The sequence below is a fragment of the Pan troglodytes genome, chromosome X, assembly GCF_028858775.2.
Source record: "Pan troglodytes isolate AG18354 chromosome X, NHGRI_mPanTro3-v2.0_pri, whole genome shotgun sequence".
NCBI lineage: Eukaryota > Metazoa > Chordata > Mammalia > Primates > Hominidae > Pan > Pan troglodytes.
The window spans coordinates 86,845,289-86,864,377 of record NC_072421.2 but is presented as its reverse complement, the minus strand read 5'-3'; positions in this window follow the sequence as shown (position 1 = coordinate 86,864,377).

The following is a 19,089-nucleotide window of genomic DNA, read 5'->3' as shown; positions in this document are numbered from 1 at the left end:
AAAACTACTGCAATAAGGGGGGAAAATATATCAGAATAGAACTGAAATCAATTCTAAATACAATAAAGAAAAGTGGAAATTTACAGTCAAGAATGTAGGGGAGAAGGTGTAGTTGGAGAGAAATTACTAATCGAAGACATCAGGGATAAGGGAGGATTCTGGCTAAACCTACCTAACATGATTCTTGGTGAGGTCAGACCAGCCATCAGATATCATTTGGAGGATTGCTAGGGATGAGGAACACAATCAGATGTAGAGTAGGGGATTCTGGCTAAACTGGCTTAGCAGGGTTTTGGCTAAAATTGGGCAATGCAGAGAAGAACATGAAAACCCAGGAATCGAATCCTAGTTGGGAGGACAATTCAGAGAAGCTTGAATGGCGTTTTGTCGAGGAGACTGTTATTGAATATCAATCCAAATTTAATGTGCAATAATTTTAAAAATAAAATAATTTTTTGAAAACCTATTTTATGACTTTTATGTTATTTGCTTGTTTTATTTATTTATTTTGAGACAATCTCACTCTGTCACTCAGGCTGGAGTTCATTCTTTTATTTTTAAAGGAATATATATTAAAGCAACTTTACAAGTTCAGATTTATAGGGAATTAAGTGCTCACATTAGTTCAATAGTTTAATATTGTGATATACTTATGAATAGCTAGAAAATATACCTATACAATTTTTTATGGCTCTTGTATTTCTTGAACAAACATGACTAATTTTGCTTTGATAATTTATATTATCAAATAATTTCCCTGTTATTTATTCTTTTTCTAAAAAGTCAACTGAATAGCCAAGATAAATAGTAACTTTCTTATTGTTTCTAGCCCCGTAATCCCAAATATTATATAATGTATTTTACACACACACATACATGTGTGCATACACATGTATATATGTATATCTATATACATACAATATAGAATATAATTTCATAATGTCTGAAATGTTTAGAAAGCAGAAATAAAGCATGCTATTAGTTGAAGGACAAGTACAAAAATTCAATTTATCTCAAAACAGAAAAGAAATAGTTGAAAAACAAATATTTTAGTAGTAAAATAGCATGGTTGGCTGGTGAAGAAACAAATGTACAACAATCACTAACTTTTCTACGTATCAGAAATAATCGGTAGAAATATTAAGTAGGGACACAGCACATTAGTATAAGAACAAAATATGTTATCTAACTAGATAGCATCTTAAATAAAAATACTTAAAACCTAGTTGAGGAAAATTCAAAATTAATTTGTAATTTGGAGACTTGAATACATTTTAGACATTTAAAAATGTTAACTATGTAAAGATATGCCATATTTATTAACTGAGAATTAATTAAAACTCTTACCGTAAGAAGTGTTAGAAACACAATTTCAAAAAGTTAAGCAAAAAGTGAAATCTGTTGGTTTAATATCCAAACTACATGATGGAAAGAAGTGAAACTAGTCTCAGAAATTATAGGAACTATGGACTTAAATGCCGTCAGGACTCTGATTATCTTAATGTGCTTTGTCTCTGCCTGTTAGCAGCAATGGGATTGCCAATGGCACCTGACTCACAACCTTACAGGTCCAGAAACAAGGGAGGAAAGATATTTTCAGCACCAAATCTATGAAATAGATTTTTAGTTTATAAAATGAGTGGAAATAGGGCCAGGCACGGTGACTCACGCCTGTAATCCCAGCACTTTGGGAGGCCGAGGCGTGCGGATCACGAGGTCAGAAGACCGAGACCATCCTGGCTAACGTGGTGAAACCCTGTCTCTACTAAAAACATAAAAAAAATTAGCCAGGCATGGTGGCGGGTGCCTGTAGTCCCAGCCACTCGGGAGGCTGAGGCAGGAGGAGAATGGCCTGAACCCCGGAGGCGGAGCTTGTAGCGAGCAGACATAGTGCCACTGCATTCCAGCCTGGGCCACAGACTGTCTCAAAAAAAAAAAAAAAAAAAAAAAAGTAGAAATCTGTTTGAACCACATTAATAAATACTTTATGAACTACCACTGAGACAGGATGGTTGATTAACATTAAAAAATGGAAAATCCCATTCAAACTGAAAGTATAGGCTGGGGGAAGAGAGGGGAAGGTTACCAAAATAAAGAAGCAAAACATTTATGGCTACTAGGAAAATTGTGGAAAGTTGGACAACAACCCCAGATTCTGATTTTTGTATAGCGAAAGATTGCATATTGCAAGTATGTTAATACTTTAAAATCAACAACAACAAGTTTAGTGCAATTTCAATAGGATTTTTGTTGGTAGTATGGCAGTAAGGAGGGAATTTTAATATAATTTTTCTTGAAGAGGGTGTGGCAGTGAGGAGAGAATTTAGAAAAAAAGATCCTATAAGATATTTGGAGGAATAACTATGGAATATAATCTTTTGTGTTTACATCAGATCATTGTTTTCGGATACTAAGACATATGGGAAACTAATATATGACAAATTCAGTGGCTGAATTTAACAACGAAAGATAAACTATTTTATGCATTTTAATAGCATATATGCTTCTTTAATCTAGAAATAAATGAAAATGAGACTCTCTATCTTATAGAGGAAACAAAAATAATCTCCAGATGTACTAAAGTTTAAAATGTAAATATTAAAAAATCTTGCAGGAAAATCTAAAAGCCTACACGTAAAATTGAAGGGTGTTGGAGTCTTCCCTAACCAAGATAAAAAAATGTAAAGTTAAAAGGATACATGTTTGAATTTTATTTTTTAAAGAAAACAGTCTTTTGAGGCAGACTTGTCTCCTAAGGCATAACTTTATTTTGGCCTGTGAGCTCTTATTCACCTGGGGATACTGGCTACTCAGATTGTGCTAATTTTTCAGGGCCAAAAGAACTACTTCCAGAGAGGAGGTGAACAAGTTCTATTGTGAAAAGCCCAGGGGCCATAGAACCATAGTTAATCATTCACTTAACCAAACAACTCTTCAGGTCTGGGTTTCAATTTTAAATCCTCAGAAGACCATAGTAGACCACTAACTGGGGGAATGGAAAAAGAGAGTGGAGGCGGGTAAATAACACTCCAGTTAGTAGCAATCCTTCACCCCAGCAGTGTTTTATACACTGCTCTGATATTAGAATTATTTACGCTTGCATTAGCAGTGTGGAAATAAATGAAGACCAACCAAATGAAAACAAACAAAGGCTGTTTATTTAGAACTTGCTACAGTAAGGAAGTCAACCAACATCACTTGATTTTGGCAGACTCAGAGATATGCAGGGAAGTGGAAAAACTATGATAGAAAAAGGGAAAGCATCAATTATGTTCTGATTGGAGGTTGTTGGCATGAAAAAGCTAGAGGCATGCTAACTAGAAGTGGGGAATCTTAGGTGATTGATTGGTTTGGGGAGCATATTCAGCTTTCTCTTATTAGTCCCTAGTCCAAAGCTGGGAATAAAAAACAGGGAAGCTTGCAGTCGCTGATCAAGTCCTGACTATTCTGGGATGATTGCTACGTAAGTGGTTTGACTTCCTGGGCTGCTTTCAGCAGAGGCTATAGGTCAGAGTTCTGTTTTCACACATGATCTGGGATAGTCCATTTGTCTATTCAGTCAGTGGTCTGAGTTATTGCCTCAGGATTACTGTAGTGAAGAAGCAGATATTAATTGTTACAAAGGAAATGGCAAGGAGAATGGAAGAACAAAATTCAACAGTTTTTTCAAAAATTTATTCGTTTTCACATTCCACTCTGAATGAGAATCATCTGATAGGCTTGTTCTAACAGTTTACTGGCCACCACAGCCAGGTGTTCCGATCCAGTAAATCCAAGGCGGGGCCCCCATATTTGCATTTTTAACAATTTCCCAAGTGACATTGATGCTGGTTGTCTGGAATCACACTTTGAGAACCACTACTCAAATTTATTATTTCAGAGTTGAACCTGATGCCTCTTGCTATAGACTATAGACACGTACCCTTTCTCCTGCAGAAAGTTAAAACAGTCTTTTGACATCCAGGGATTTTTCTCCTTGTTGTTGCAGATTTCTCTATTCTATATTCTTTCTATAATTTGCCAGAGTTTATATTTTGGGAGGAGAGAACCAAGAACTCAGGTTAGTAATTATTTTGTCAGAAACCAAAACTACTCTAGAGAGACAAAAAGTTACTTCTGTAATGCATACATAGTTCTTTTAAATTGACGAGGAAAAAATGTAAAAATCCCAATAGAAAAGAATGGGAAATAGATGACTAGACACTTCAGAGATGATCAACCCAAAATGGTAAACATTCCACATGAAAAACATTTTAAATTTACTAAGTCAAGGAAATCACAATTAAAGTGATTAAGAGCTATCATATTAGTCTCTTCCAATATAAAATAGTAACACATTTAATATTGGCAGATATGTAGGGGTCTTTGTATTTTAACACCCTGATGAAAAAGTGTGAAGATTTGGATACCAATTTGTAAGAGTGTATATACAAAGATATTTATTGCAGCATTTTTTTGTAGGGTCCAAGAACTGAAAATAAAGTGACTGTCATTCTAAGGTAACTGTATAAAATAAAATTAAGGGGTGAAAAGAGTTCAGATACAAAGAGACTTGAATTTTTTTATAATTGCTTTATTTTTGAAATAAAAATAAATAACACCTTTAATTCTTAAATTAATCTGGGATGTATTGTGTTTATACTATTAGTTTTTATTTTCTCTAAAATGTATTTATGAAACCAACTTGATTGCATATACTAAATTTTCAGTTCGAATATCTGATAAGAGATGTCCCCAGGGCTTTTTAATAACGTATACCTTGTAATCATAGAAAAAATGGAAAAAACAAGGTTATTTTGATAAATTTTATTTATTTATTTATTTTTATCATTTATTTTTATTATTTATTTTTTTATTTTTTTATTTTTTAGATGGAGTCTTGCTGTCACCCAGGCTGGAGTGCAGCAGCACGATCTTGGTTCACTGCAATCTCCACCTCCCGGATTCCTGTGATTCTCCTGCCTCAGCCTCTCGAATAGCTGGGATTACAGGCATGCACCACCACCACCTGGCTAATTTTTGTATTTTTAGTAGAGACGGGGTTTCATCGTGTTGGCCAGGCTGGTCTCGAACTCCTGACCTCAGGTGATCCGCAGGTCTCGGCCTCCCAAAGTGCTGGCATTACAGGCGTGAGCCACCATGCCTGGTCAATTTTGATAAGTTTTAGTAACTGAAAATGTATAAGTTTTATGTCAGAAATCACTGTGAACTGAAAGCCAATAAATCAGTAAAGTGAAAATTCATATATTTTAAAATTATATGTCTTTGTTGGCCATTATATAAAGCATTTTCTGATCACTTACTAATTTATCTATTTAAAAAATACTTATCGAGCAGCTATTACGTGCCAGTCATTATTCCAAAAGTTGGGGAAACGGTATTGAACAAAATAGAAAAATAAAATTTCTGTTCAAAATATAGTGAAGAGACACAAACAAACAAATATATTTGTAATATATAAGTCAGAAAGTGATAAATATTAAGAAGAACAATAATACCTGAAAAGACAGTAAGAGGTACTCTGAGGTGGTTATACCTGGGAGAGGAAGAGATTGCAGTTTTAAATACAATGGTCAGGGAAGATTACACTAAATAGGTGACATTTTGAGGAAACCTCTGAAGGAAAAAAGTGTTTTATGTCCTATGCCTATGCAAGATATCTTAAAACGTTTTTAAAGTTACTTTTCACTCCATAAACACATAGCACATTGGTAAATGATCACTTGAGGCATTTATGTGTCTCTATCTCACCCAGTATGCAGAATGTTACTTTTTTTCTGATATAGTGTATTAGTCTGTTCTCATGCTGCTGATAAAGACATACCAAAGACTGGGTAATTTATAAAGAAAAGAGGTTTAATGGACTCACAGTTCTGCATGGCTGGGGAGGCCTCACAATCATAGCAAAAGGCAAAGGAGAAGCAAATACATGACTTTACAGGGCAGCTGGCACAAGCACATGCAGGGGAACTACCCTTCATAAAACCATCAGATCTCATGAGACTTTTTCAGTATCACAAGAACAGCACAGGAAAAATCTACTCCCATGATTCAATTACCTCCTACTGGGTCCCTCCCATGACACATGGGGATTATGGGAGCTACAACTCAAGATGAGATTTGGGTGGGGACACAGTCAAGCCATATCATATAGGGAGGACTTCTTTAAAGTGGGAATTTCATCTTCTGCTTTTAAGAAACAAAAGGGAGAAGGAAGATCAGAGCATTTTTCTTGAATCTGCTGTTTTTTAAGTGCCTTTAACTGAAATTGCCAATATGCCAGAGTGGAATATTTTGGGATGTTGTATTCTGTCATGAAGTAGGTTGTACCTGTATTATTAACTATATTTTATACATTTTATAAAGTTCTAAATTGAATACATTGAACATTTAAGAGATTAATGACTGGGCCAATGTTAAAAACACAGAAAGTCAAAGAGCTTGAAATTTGAATGATCAGAATTAGAAATAACTGACCCTAAATTGTGTGCTATTTCCAATAATGCCAAAAAATGTGATTGTATTATTTGTCTAAATGAAGGAAGTGTATAACTAGCTAAACTACTTCTTAAACACTTATTTAATTTATATTCAAATCATTAAATAAAACTGTCAGTGTATTTATCCAGAGAATTTTTCTCCCTTTGCACTGTCTGAGAGAAATGAAGGGATTTTTCCTTATTTTATTCCTTCAGCCTTTCAATACAGAAAGGAAGTTTTTATAGAAAACAATTTGCCTGAGAATATGATCTGAGGCCAAAAACTTTGCTGAAGGCACTGTAGGAGTGAGACCTCAGCCTAAAACATGTAATTTTGAATGCGCTTTTACTAGCCTTGTGTACATAAAAAGTTCTCGAAGCTAATAGTGAATATGTACGTAATCTTGTCAATGATGTTCTGTAGAAAAAACAGCATATATTAGCAACTACATTATATACGGTCATTTAAAGTGGGTAATTAAATTATTATAACAATTATTGTTTCACATGTAACTTCTGATGTCAAAATACAATGCTTTCAACTAAAAGAGAAAACTCAATAGCTATTATATTAACAATCATTGCTTACACAGAAAAAGCATCTCTTAGTTTTATGCTTCTTACAAGATCAGAAATATCATGAAGTTTTTGAAGCTTTGAAGAATTTTTAAAATTTTTATTAGAATTATCTCAATTAGGAGGTTTTAAATTTAATGGGTGGACATATTTACAATTGCAGTAGAATGGCTAACACATTTCTTAAAGTATACAATGTAATTAAAAGTTACTTTACCCAATTCGTAATGTAGATAAAATTCCAAATTTTGATGCCACAGTTTTGCAATAAATAAAGTGTCATAAATCAACATAATAAATTATAGAATATAATGCCACAAATTATTTTATTTTTTCTGCATTAATTTGACATGTTTGATCATCAGCTGATGATATCCAGATGATCAGTCCTGCCGTGCTTTTGATAGATAAGAAAGACAACTCCAATTCTAAATCTAGCTAAATCAAGTTCATTTATCCCTGTCATTCAATTGATGTAAGAGGAGGAAAAGTCTGAATTAAATCCAATTTTCTGACTTAAAACTTATTTTATGACTCACATCCACCTCTTCTCACAGCAAGTGAATTGGTTGTTAGTCATAATGATCTTTTTAAATATAACAACTTGAAAGAGTTGAACTTTTTAAACCAACTTCATAGTTGATTCCCAAGTATTGTCTGTCCAATGGAGAAATTAAGAAAATTTAGGCATCCTGTACAAGGGTAAAGATTGTTCACTGTCTGACTTGTGAATTATGGCCTTGAAATCAATTCCAATAAATGGTACTTACATTTAACTAACCATTTTAGGAACAAGAATGCTGCCTGTTCTTCCATAGCCTTATACTCCTCAAAAACATTTTATCTAAAGAAAGTATATGTTGAAGGAAAATGAAGTGTTTTTACCTAACCCTGTTTCCTCAGTTACCTAATCTGCACATTGAAGATAATAACAGTAACTAACACACCTGTAAACAACTTAAAATTGTGCCTAATGCAGAGTCCGCATTCAATAAATGCTAGTATGGAATATATTGCAGTCTAGGACAACACAGCAGTTACAAGAAATCCTAGATTCTTCTCACAGTTTGTATGACTAGACCAGAGAGGTGTATCTTGGGGGCATATTCAATTAATACAACAGGAAAATATTTTCAATAGTGACTACATTTTCAATCAAAATGGGAAATACATAGCACACTGTCATCACTAGCCACCCACCCAACTATCTATGTTCATGTAACTTTTCTCCATTTAAAGAAGACATAATCTCCAACTCTTATCTCAATGTAGCATGCCACTACCATCTATTTGAATATGGAACACAAAATGAAATCTATTTTCCATCTTTGACTTAAATGATCACATGGTAGTATGGAAAATGAAACCCACAAAAAGAAAGCCAGATATCTAGGTAGCAAACATTAATGATCCATTAATAAATGTTATTAATGATTTATTAATAATGTATTCACTACAAGATTCCCTCCCAACAAACACTAATATAAATGTTTTAAAGCCTGTGGGAAGAGAGACACTTCAGGTTGAACAAAACAAGGAAAAAGAGAAGATAAGAGAGAGAAAACTAACAATAGATTACTAAGGGGTGTCGAAGAGAAGCCACATACAAAAATTCTCTGGAACAGAGTATGGCACTCTTTTGGGATGTTTTAAAGGTTGTTTCAACTGGATTGAGATGAAGTGTCTAGTAGTAAATATTTCAAAAGGAAACACAGTTTATTACCTAGGAAAATATTCTGGTTGTGTTTTCTTATGGCATAAAATTATTATCTTACCACTGTGACCAGCAATTGTCTATTTCATGTCGGTTTGTTTTTGTTTTATTTTTCATATGAGTTTTCTGAGATCTAGTGCATGATTGCAGGCTAAAACATGAATCGGAAAAATGTTAATGTAATTGGCATAAAATGTTCAATGTAATGTGCAGGAAAATTGTATTCTGCAATAGTTTTTTTGACTTAAAAGTTATGCAATATAAACTACTTTAAATTCATCCTTACCAAGTTATGCAAAGTGTTTTCCTGTATTCATTCACCTTTTTAGGGTATTTTTAGCTTTCTTTGTTTCATGCTGTTTCACAATCATTATTCTAACTTAAAGTTTTGTGAATATCAGCTTGAAAAGAATGAAAAATGTTGGGAAATGGTGCATGGAAGGTTGATACAGAGGGAAAAAGTCCATTTCATATTTTTGAATCAAAGAATTATAGTGGCCTACTTTATACTAGATTTTAATTTCTATTATGTGACATTTCCAATGGAAATGTAATCTTTATAAGATAACAATAGTTTTGTTTGGTCTTATGCTTTAGAAAAGAGAATCGCATTGGAGTTAAGCAGACCTGGATAAAAATCTAAACTCTGGCACTGAAAAGCTCAATGATATGGATAAGTTATTAACTTTCTTTGAGCAACATAGTTGTAAGGAAGGTATAATAATTATAATTCTTTTCCCATATGAAAATGTGGTTTTCATATTTATATAAGATATGGCACATAAAACATTTTATAAACATTCCTCCTCTTTTGAAATCAGATTTCAGAAGGAAACAGAATCTAGGGAACTCCACAGATGATAACAGGTGAAATGCTAACATATGCTAAATTAGGGAAATACAACCTATATACAAGCAAGACAGAGCTTTAAAATCCTATTGTTTGATGATTCTGTTTGCTGGGAAAATGTAAACCTGACTCACAGTGCGTCTCTATTACAGATGTATGGGCAAATAAATGGGCTAAGAAAGAAAAAAAAAAGAAAATTTTGGCTGGTTATTATCAGGGTTGTGTGGAGTAAGTTTGTTTCATGTTTGTTTGGCATTAAAACAGAATGCCCAACTCTGCCTGGGTAAAATTTCCATGAAATTCAATAAACATTTATTAAATATATTATATAAATATATATTTAATGATATATATAAATATAATAAATACGTCGGTATTTAACGATAAATATAAATATAATATATACGTCGGTATTTAATGACACCTATAAATATAATATATACGTTGTTATTTTACGACACCTATAAATATAATATACACGTCGGTGTTTTACAAGACCTACAAATATAATCTATACATCGGTATTTTACGACACCTGTAATATGTATGTCGGTATTTTACGATACCTATAAATATAATATATACGTCAGTATTTTACGATACCTATAACAAATACGTCGGTATTTTACAATACCTATAAATATAATATATACGTCGGTATTTTATGACACCTATAAATATAATATATACGTCGGTATTTTACGACACCTATAATATATACGTTGGTATTTTACGACACCTATAAATAAAATATGTAGGTCGGTATTTTACGACACCTATAATATATAGGTCGGTACTTTACAACACCTACAAACATCATATATACGTCGTTATTTTACGACACCTACCAATATAATATATACGTCGGTATTTCACGACACCGACTAATGTAAGATATACGTCGGTATTTCACGACAACGACGAAAGTAACATATACGTCCGCATTTTACGACACCAACGAATGTAACATATACAACTGTATTTTATGACACCGACGAATATAACATATAAAACGGAATTTCACGACACCTAGGAATGTAAAATATATGTCGGTATTTCACGACACCTATACTATATACATCGGTATTTTACGACACCTACAAATATAATATATATGTCGTTATTTTACGACACCTAGGAATATAAAATATACGTCGGTATTTCATGACACCGATTAATATAAGATATACGTTGGTATTTCATGACAACGACGAATGTAACATATACGTCGTTATTTTACGACACCGACGAATCTAAGATATACGTCGGTATGTTACGACACGAACGAATCTAAGATATACGTCGGTATTTCATGACAACGACGAAAGTATCATATACGTCCGTATTTTATGACACCGACGAATGTAACATATATGTCGGTATTTTATGTCACCGACGAATATAACATATACCACGGAATTTCACGACACCTACGAATATAAGATGTACGTCGGTATTTCGCGACACCTACGAATATAATATATACGTCGGTATTTCACAACACCTATACTATATACGTCGGTATTTTACGACACCTACAAATATAATGTATATGTCATTATTTCACGACACCTACGAATATAATATATACGTCGGTATTTCATGACACCGACTAATATAAGGTATACGTCGGTATTTCACGACAACGACGAATGTAACATATAGGTTGGTATTTTATGACACCGACGAATGTAACATATACGACGGAATTTCACGACACCGATGAATATAAGATGTACGTCGGTATTTCACGACACCTACGAATATAATATATACGTCTGTATTTCACGACACCTATACTATATACGTCGGTATTTTACGACACTGACGAATATAACATATACGACGGAATTTCACGACACCTACAAATATAATACATACGTCGGTATTTCACGACACCTATACTATATACGTCGGTATTTTACAACACCTACAAATATAATGTATATGTCGTTATTTTACGACACCTAGGAATATAAAATATACGTCCGTATTTCACGACACCGACTAATATAAGATATATGTCGGTATTTCACGACAACGACGAAGGTAACATATACGTCGGTATTTTACGACACCGATGAATGTAACATATACCTCGTTATTTTACGACACCGACGAATCTAAGATATACGTTGGTATTTTATGACAGCGACGAATGTAGCATATACGTTGGTATTTTACGACAGCAACGAATATAACATATACATCGGTATTTTACGACACCGATGAATATAACATATACGTCGGTATTTTATGACACTGACGAATATAACATATACGTCGGTATTGTACGACACCGACGAATATAACATATATGACGGAATTTCACGACACCTATGAATATAAGATATACATTGGTATTTCACGACACCTCTGAATATAATATATACATCGGTATTTCATGACACCTATAGTTTACACTTCGGTATTTTACGACACCTACAAATATAATATATATTGTTGTTATTTTATGACACCTACGAATATAATATATACTTCGGTATTTCACGACACCGACTAATATAAGGTATACGTCGGTATTTCACGACAACGACGAATGTAACATATACGTCCTTATTTTATGACACCGACGAATATAACATATACGTCGGTATTTTACGACACCGACGACTATAATAGATACTTCGGTATTTTACGACACGGAAGAATATAACATATATGTCGCTATTTTACGGCACCTACGAATATAACATATACATTGGTATTTTACGTCACCGACGAATATAACATATACGTCGGTATTTTATGACACCTGTGAATATAACATATATTTCGGTATTTTATGATACAAGCGAATATAAGATTTACGTCGGTATTTTACGACATCTGCGATTATAAGTTATGCACCTGTATTTTATGACACCTGCGAATGTAAAATATACGTCAGTATTTTACGACACCAGTGAATATAAGATATACGTCGGTATTTTACAACATTGTCGAATATAAGATATACGTCGGTATTTTACGACACCATCGAATCTAAGATATACGTCGGTATTTCACAACAGAGACGAATAACAAATATACGTCGGTATTTCACGACACCGACGAATAGAAGTTACACGTCGGTATTTTATGACACCGACGAATATAACATATACGTTGGTATTTTACGACACCGATGAATATAACATATAAGTCGGTATTTTACGACACCTATAAATATATTATGTACGTCGGTATTTTATGATACCTATAATATATACGTCGGTATTATACGATACCTATAAATATAATATATACGTTGGTATTTTATGATACCTATAAACATAATATATACATCGGTATTTTACCACATCAACAAATATAATATATAGGTCGTTATTTCACGACACCTATGAATATAATATATACGTCGGTATTTCATGACACCTACGAATATAATATATACGTCGGTATTTCATGACACCTACGAATATAAGATATACGTCGGTATTTCACAACACCTACGAATATAAGATATACGTCGGTATTTCACAACACCGATGTACGTCGGTATTTTACAATACCTATAATATATACATCGGTATTTTACGATACCTATAAATATAATATATACGTCGGTATTTTACGATACCTATAAACATAATATATACGTTGGTATTTTATGACACAAGCGAATATAAGATTTATGTCGGTATTTTATGACACCTGCGATTATAAGTTATACGTCGGTATTTTATGACACCTGTGAATGTAAGATATACGTCAGTATTTTACGACACCGGCAAATAAAAAATATATGTCGGTGTTTCACTACACCGACGAATAAAAGATATACGTCGGTATTTCACGACACCGACGAATATAAGATTTACGTCGGTATTTTATGACACCTGCGATTATAAGTTATACGTCGGTATTTTATGACACCTGCGAATGTAAGATATACGTCAGTATTTTACGACACCGGGAAATAAAAAATATACGTCGGTGTTTCACTACACTGACGAATAAAAGATATACGTCGGTATTTCACGACACCAACAAATATAAGATATACGTCGGTATTTTATGACACCGACGAATATAACATATATGTCGGTATTTTACGGCACCTACGAATATAACATATACATCGGTATTTTATGACATCTACGAATATAACATATACGTTGGTATTTTACGACACCGATGAATATAACATATACGTCGGTATTTTACGACACCTATAAATATAATATATATGTCGGTATTTTACGGTACCTATAATATATACGTTGGTATTTTACGATACCTATAAATATAATATATACGTCGGTGTTTTACGATACCTATAAATATAATATATACTTCAGTATTTTACAACCCCTATAAATATAATATATACGTCGGTATTTTACGACCCCTATAAATGTAATATATATGTCGGTATTTTACAACCCCTATAAATATAATATATATGTCAGTATTTTACGACACCTGTAAATATAATATATACATATGTATTTAACGATATATAAATATAATATATACGCACATATTTAACGATATATAAATATAATATATACATACATACTTAAAGATATATATAAATATAATATATACATATTTAATAATATAAAAATATAATATATAAATATATCTTTAATAATATATATAATATATAAATATATGTATTTAATAATATATAAATATAATATATGAATATATATTTAATAATATATGTAAATATAATATATGAATATATATTTAATAATATATGTAAATATAATATATGAATATATATTTAATAATATATGTAAATATAATATATGAATATATATTTAATAATATATGTAAATATAATATATTAATATATATTTAATAATATATGTAAATATAATATATTAATATATATTTAATAATACATAAAAATATGATATATAAATATATATTTAATAATATATAAATTTGATATATATATTTAATAATATATAAATATGATATATATATTTAATAATATATAAATATGATATATATATTTAATAATATATAAATATGATATATATATTTAATAATATATAAATATGATATGTAAATATATATTTAATGATATATAAATATGATATATAAATATATATTTAATAATATATATAAATATAATATATAAATATATATTTAATAATATATATAAATATATGCTGTGGACAGAAGCACTCTGTGAGGCTACTGTAAAAGCAGGAAATGAATAGTAACTCCTCAGAGCCTATAAACTTTGTAAGCTTATGATTATAAATTTCTCAACAAACTAAGAGCTTATAGAATGCATATTTTTATTTTGGCTCAATATTCAATACAATTTCAAAACTACTTATGATGCTGTCTTCTGTATCATAATTGTCCAGTTGTCCCTTGGTATTTATGAATAATTGGTGCTAAGGCGGCCCTCAAGTAATAAAATCTGTGAATGCCCAAGTCCTTATATAGAATGATGAAGTATTTGCATATAACCTATGCACATCCTCTCGCATGCTTTAAATAATCTCTAGATTACTTATAATACCTAATACAATGCCTACACATCACATCATTCATGTGGATCCAAGATAGTACTCAGAGTGTGGCAAATTCAACTTCTGCTTTTTGGAACTTTGTGGGAGTATTTTGCTGAATATTTGTTTTTCTGATTTGGTTGAATTCACTGACATGAAACCCATGGCTGCAAAACCCACTCATACAGAAGGCCAACTGCATATGTTGTTTGTAAGCAGTATGAATATATAAAAATATATATAATATATGTGCATATGTACATATCATATAATTTCTCCTTTGCACATATATCCAAAACTGCATGTATATAATTTCTTCATATATATATGCATAATGTATATGATTTTGATATTTTACAAAGTTTCTTGAACTTTTAAAACATAATAATTATAGCACATGACTATTTCCATAGTTCAATATGTCTAGGAATAATTAAGTTTAGTTTTTCAGCCTTCCGCATAGGATTGTGTGTCTTTGGCCCTCTTTCACGATAGTTCAGATAATTTTTTCTCAATAGCACTTATGTGTTAGAAAGTGTATAAGTATGTTAAGTCTTAAAACCTTCTTGAAATGTGGGCTCAATAATTTATAGAACAAGTTTTATGTCACATTTAATTAGAATCTTAACTAGAATTATGAGCTTTATTAGATCACTCTGGCATCAATTACTTATTACATAAAATTATAGAGTCAGAATAGTTTGGTGAAAGCACAAGTAACCAAATAAAAAAATAAATAAATAAAGCTTTATTAAAGTAAAAGCCATTTATATTACAAATAATAGCACCTAGAAAATAAAAAGACAATCTACACAAAGGGAGAACATATCTGTAAACCGTATGTCTTATAAGGATCTGATATACAGAATATATAGAGAACGTATAATTCAACAATAAGTAGTCAATCCAATAAAAAAAAAGTGTTTTCCTTCAAATAAGCTATACAAATGGCCAATAAGCCCAAAATATAAGCTTAATATCATTAGTTATTAAGAGCATGCAAATCAAATCTACAATGCAAAACTTCACAGCCATAATAATGAGTTTAATTAAAAAAATTATAATTTGTTTTTGAAGATATGGTGACATTGGAATGCTCATATGTTGCTAGAGAAAATGGCAAATTTTGCAGCCACTTTGGAAAACAATTTGGTAATTCCTTAAAAAGTTAAACATAAAGTTACCATATTGCCCAGCAAGTGTACTCCAAGCTATATTCGCAAGAGCATTGAAAATATATTTTTACCCAATACCTTTATACACAATTATTCATATCCACACTATTCATAAGAGCAAGAAAGTGGAAATAACCCAAATGTCCATCTAAAGAATGGATAAACAAAATATTTTATTATACAAACCATAGAATATTACTCAATGATAAAATGGAATGAAGTACTGATAAATGCTACTATAAGAATAAACCATAAAAATATAAGAAGTAAAATAATCTAGACACAAAAGGCTATCTAGTCCATTTAGCAATTTACATGAAATGACTGGAATAGGCAAATCCATAAAAACAGAAAGTAGATTAGTTGTTGCCAGGGTCTGGGTGAGGGTGAGAATGGCACCTACTTTACTACTAATGAGTAAAGAGTTTCTTTTTGGGATGACAAAGGTGTTCTGCTATTAACTTGTGATTATGGCTGTACAACTTTGTAGGTATACTAAAAGCCACTTAAATGTACAATTTAAAAGGGTTAGTTATATTATATATGATTTATATCTCAATTAATATAAGTAAGTTGGTTTTCAAAATTTAACAGCAGAAGCCTTCCGATTTTTAATCAAACCTTATACAACCCTCCAATATACGCAGAAACAAATAAAAGTTGAGCTGCTCTGTTTGAAGTGGGAGATGTAAGATTCAGTGCTATCACACATGGCTTTTCCCTAGCCCACTAGAACAGTATAAAATGCTGAATTCTCACAGAGTTTAAAAACTATTGGGTAAGCTGGACGCGGTGGCTCATGCCTATAATCCCAGCACTTTGGGAGGCCGAGGCAGGTGGATCACGAGGTCAGGAGTTCAAGACTAGCCTGGCCAAGATGGTGAAACCCTGTCTCTACTAAAAATACAAAAAAAAAAAAAAAAAAAAAAAAAGAAACAAATTAGCCGGGTGTGGTGGTGGGCGCCTGTAATCCCAGCTGAGAATTCCTTGAACCCAGGAGACGGAGATTGCAGTGAGCCGAGATCGCACCACTACACTCCAGCCTGGGCGACAGAGCGAGACTCCATCTCAAAAAATAAATAAATAAATAATAAAAATAAAATAAAAACTATTGGGTAAAATGTCTTTTGAAGTCTCTTGTAGCTCTCAGAATCTGTTTATATAAATATAGTCTAGTTAGACAATTTCAGTTTAGTTAACAAGTCACTTAAAATGCAGTCTAATTCACATGGTCACCAAATGCCTAATTTAGAAACAATTGACAACCACTTCATATGTGAAAAATAACATAAGAAATGCATAGAGTGATCTAACATTGTTTTAGTTTAAACAATCTGCACTTGAAAACACTAAACTTCTTCCCACTTTAATGAATCATTTTTTCTAGGTCATTAAATTATATTGATGTCTTAGGAAATATATGTGGAAAATTAAGTGAAAATAATTGTAAAAAATATACATACACATATATGTGTATATATATGATAATAGAGTTCTAACTGTAATATATTAAACACTTAAATCCATTAATATTATTTAATTTATAAAAAAGTCATGGGCAAAATATTTAAAGAGCTTTTTCATAATAGATGTTACACAAATAGTCAATAAGCAGCACTATATAGTGGTATTTGAAGGTGAATTCATTTTTTTATGTTACTTATATTTAACTTTTAGTTTCAGCAGTACATGTGTAGGTTTGTTATATAGGCAAATTACATGAGGTGGGGGTTTGGTGCACAGATAATTTCATCACCCAGGTAATAAGTGCAGTACCTGATAGGTAGTCTTTTGATCCTCACCTTCCTCCCATCTTCCACCCTCAAGTAGGACCCAGTGTCTGTTGCTCCCTTCTTTGCGTCCATATGTACTCAATGTTTAGCTCCCAGGTAAAAAGTGAGAATATGTGGCATTTGGTTTTATATTCATGTGTTAGTTCACTTAAGATAATGGCCTCCAGCTCCATCTATGTTGCTGCAAAGAACATATTTTCATTCTTCTTTATGAGTGTATAGTATTCCACAGTGCATATGTACCATATTTTCTTTATCCAATTGACTGTTGATGGGCTTTTCGGTTGACTCCATACCTTTCCTATTGTGAGTATTCCTGTGAATAATAATCATATGCACGTGTCCTTATGGTAGAATGATTTATATTCCTTTGTATATACCAAATAATGAGATTGCTAGGTCAAATGGTAATTTTGTTTTAAGTTCTTTGAGAAATTGCTAAACTGCTTTCCACAAAAGCTAAACTAATTTACATTCCTGCCAGTTGTGTATAAGTATTCCATTTTCTCTGCAACTTTGTAAGCATCTGTTATATTTTTACTTTTTAATTGTAGCCATTCTGACTGGTGTGAGATGGTATCCATTGTGGTTGTGATTTGCATTTCTCTAATGATTAGTGGTGTTGAGCATTTTTTTCATATGCTTGTTGGCCATACATACATCTTCTTTTGAAAATTATCTGCTCCTGTCCTTTGCCCCAGTTTTAATAGGGTTGTTTGTTTTTTGCTTGTAAATTTGTTTAAGTTTCTTATAGATTTTGGATATTAGGCCTTTGCTGGATGCATAGTTTGCAAATATGTTCTCCCATTCTGTAAATCATTTGATTACTCCGTCGATTATAGTTTCTTTTGCTGTGCAGAAGCTCTTTAATTAGGTCTTATTTGTCAATTTTCATTTTTGTTGCAATTGCTTTTGGAGTCTTCATCATGAAATCTCTGGAAGATCTTATATTCAGAATGATATTTCTTAGTTTATCTCCCAGGGTTTTTATAGTTTTGGTT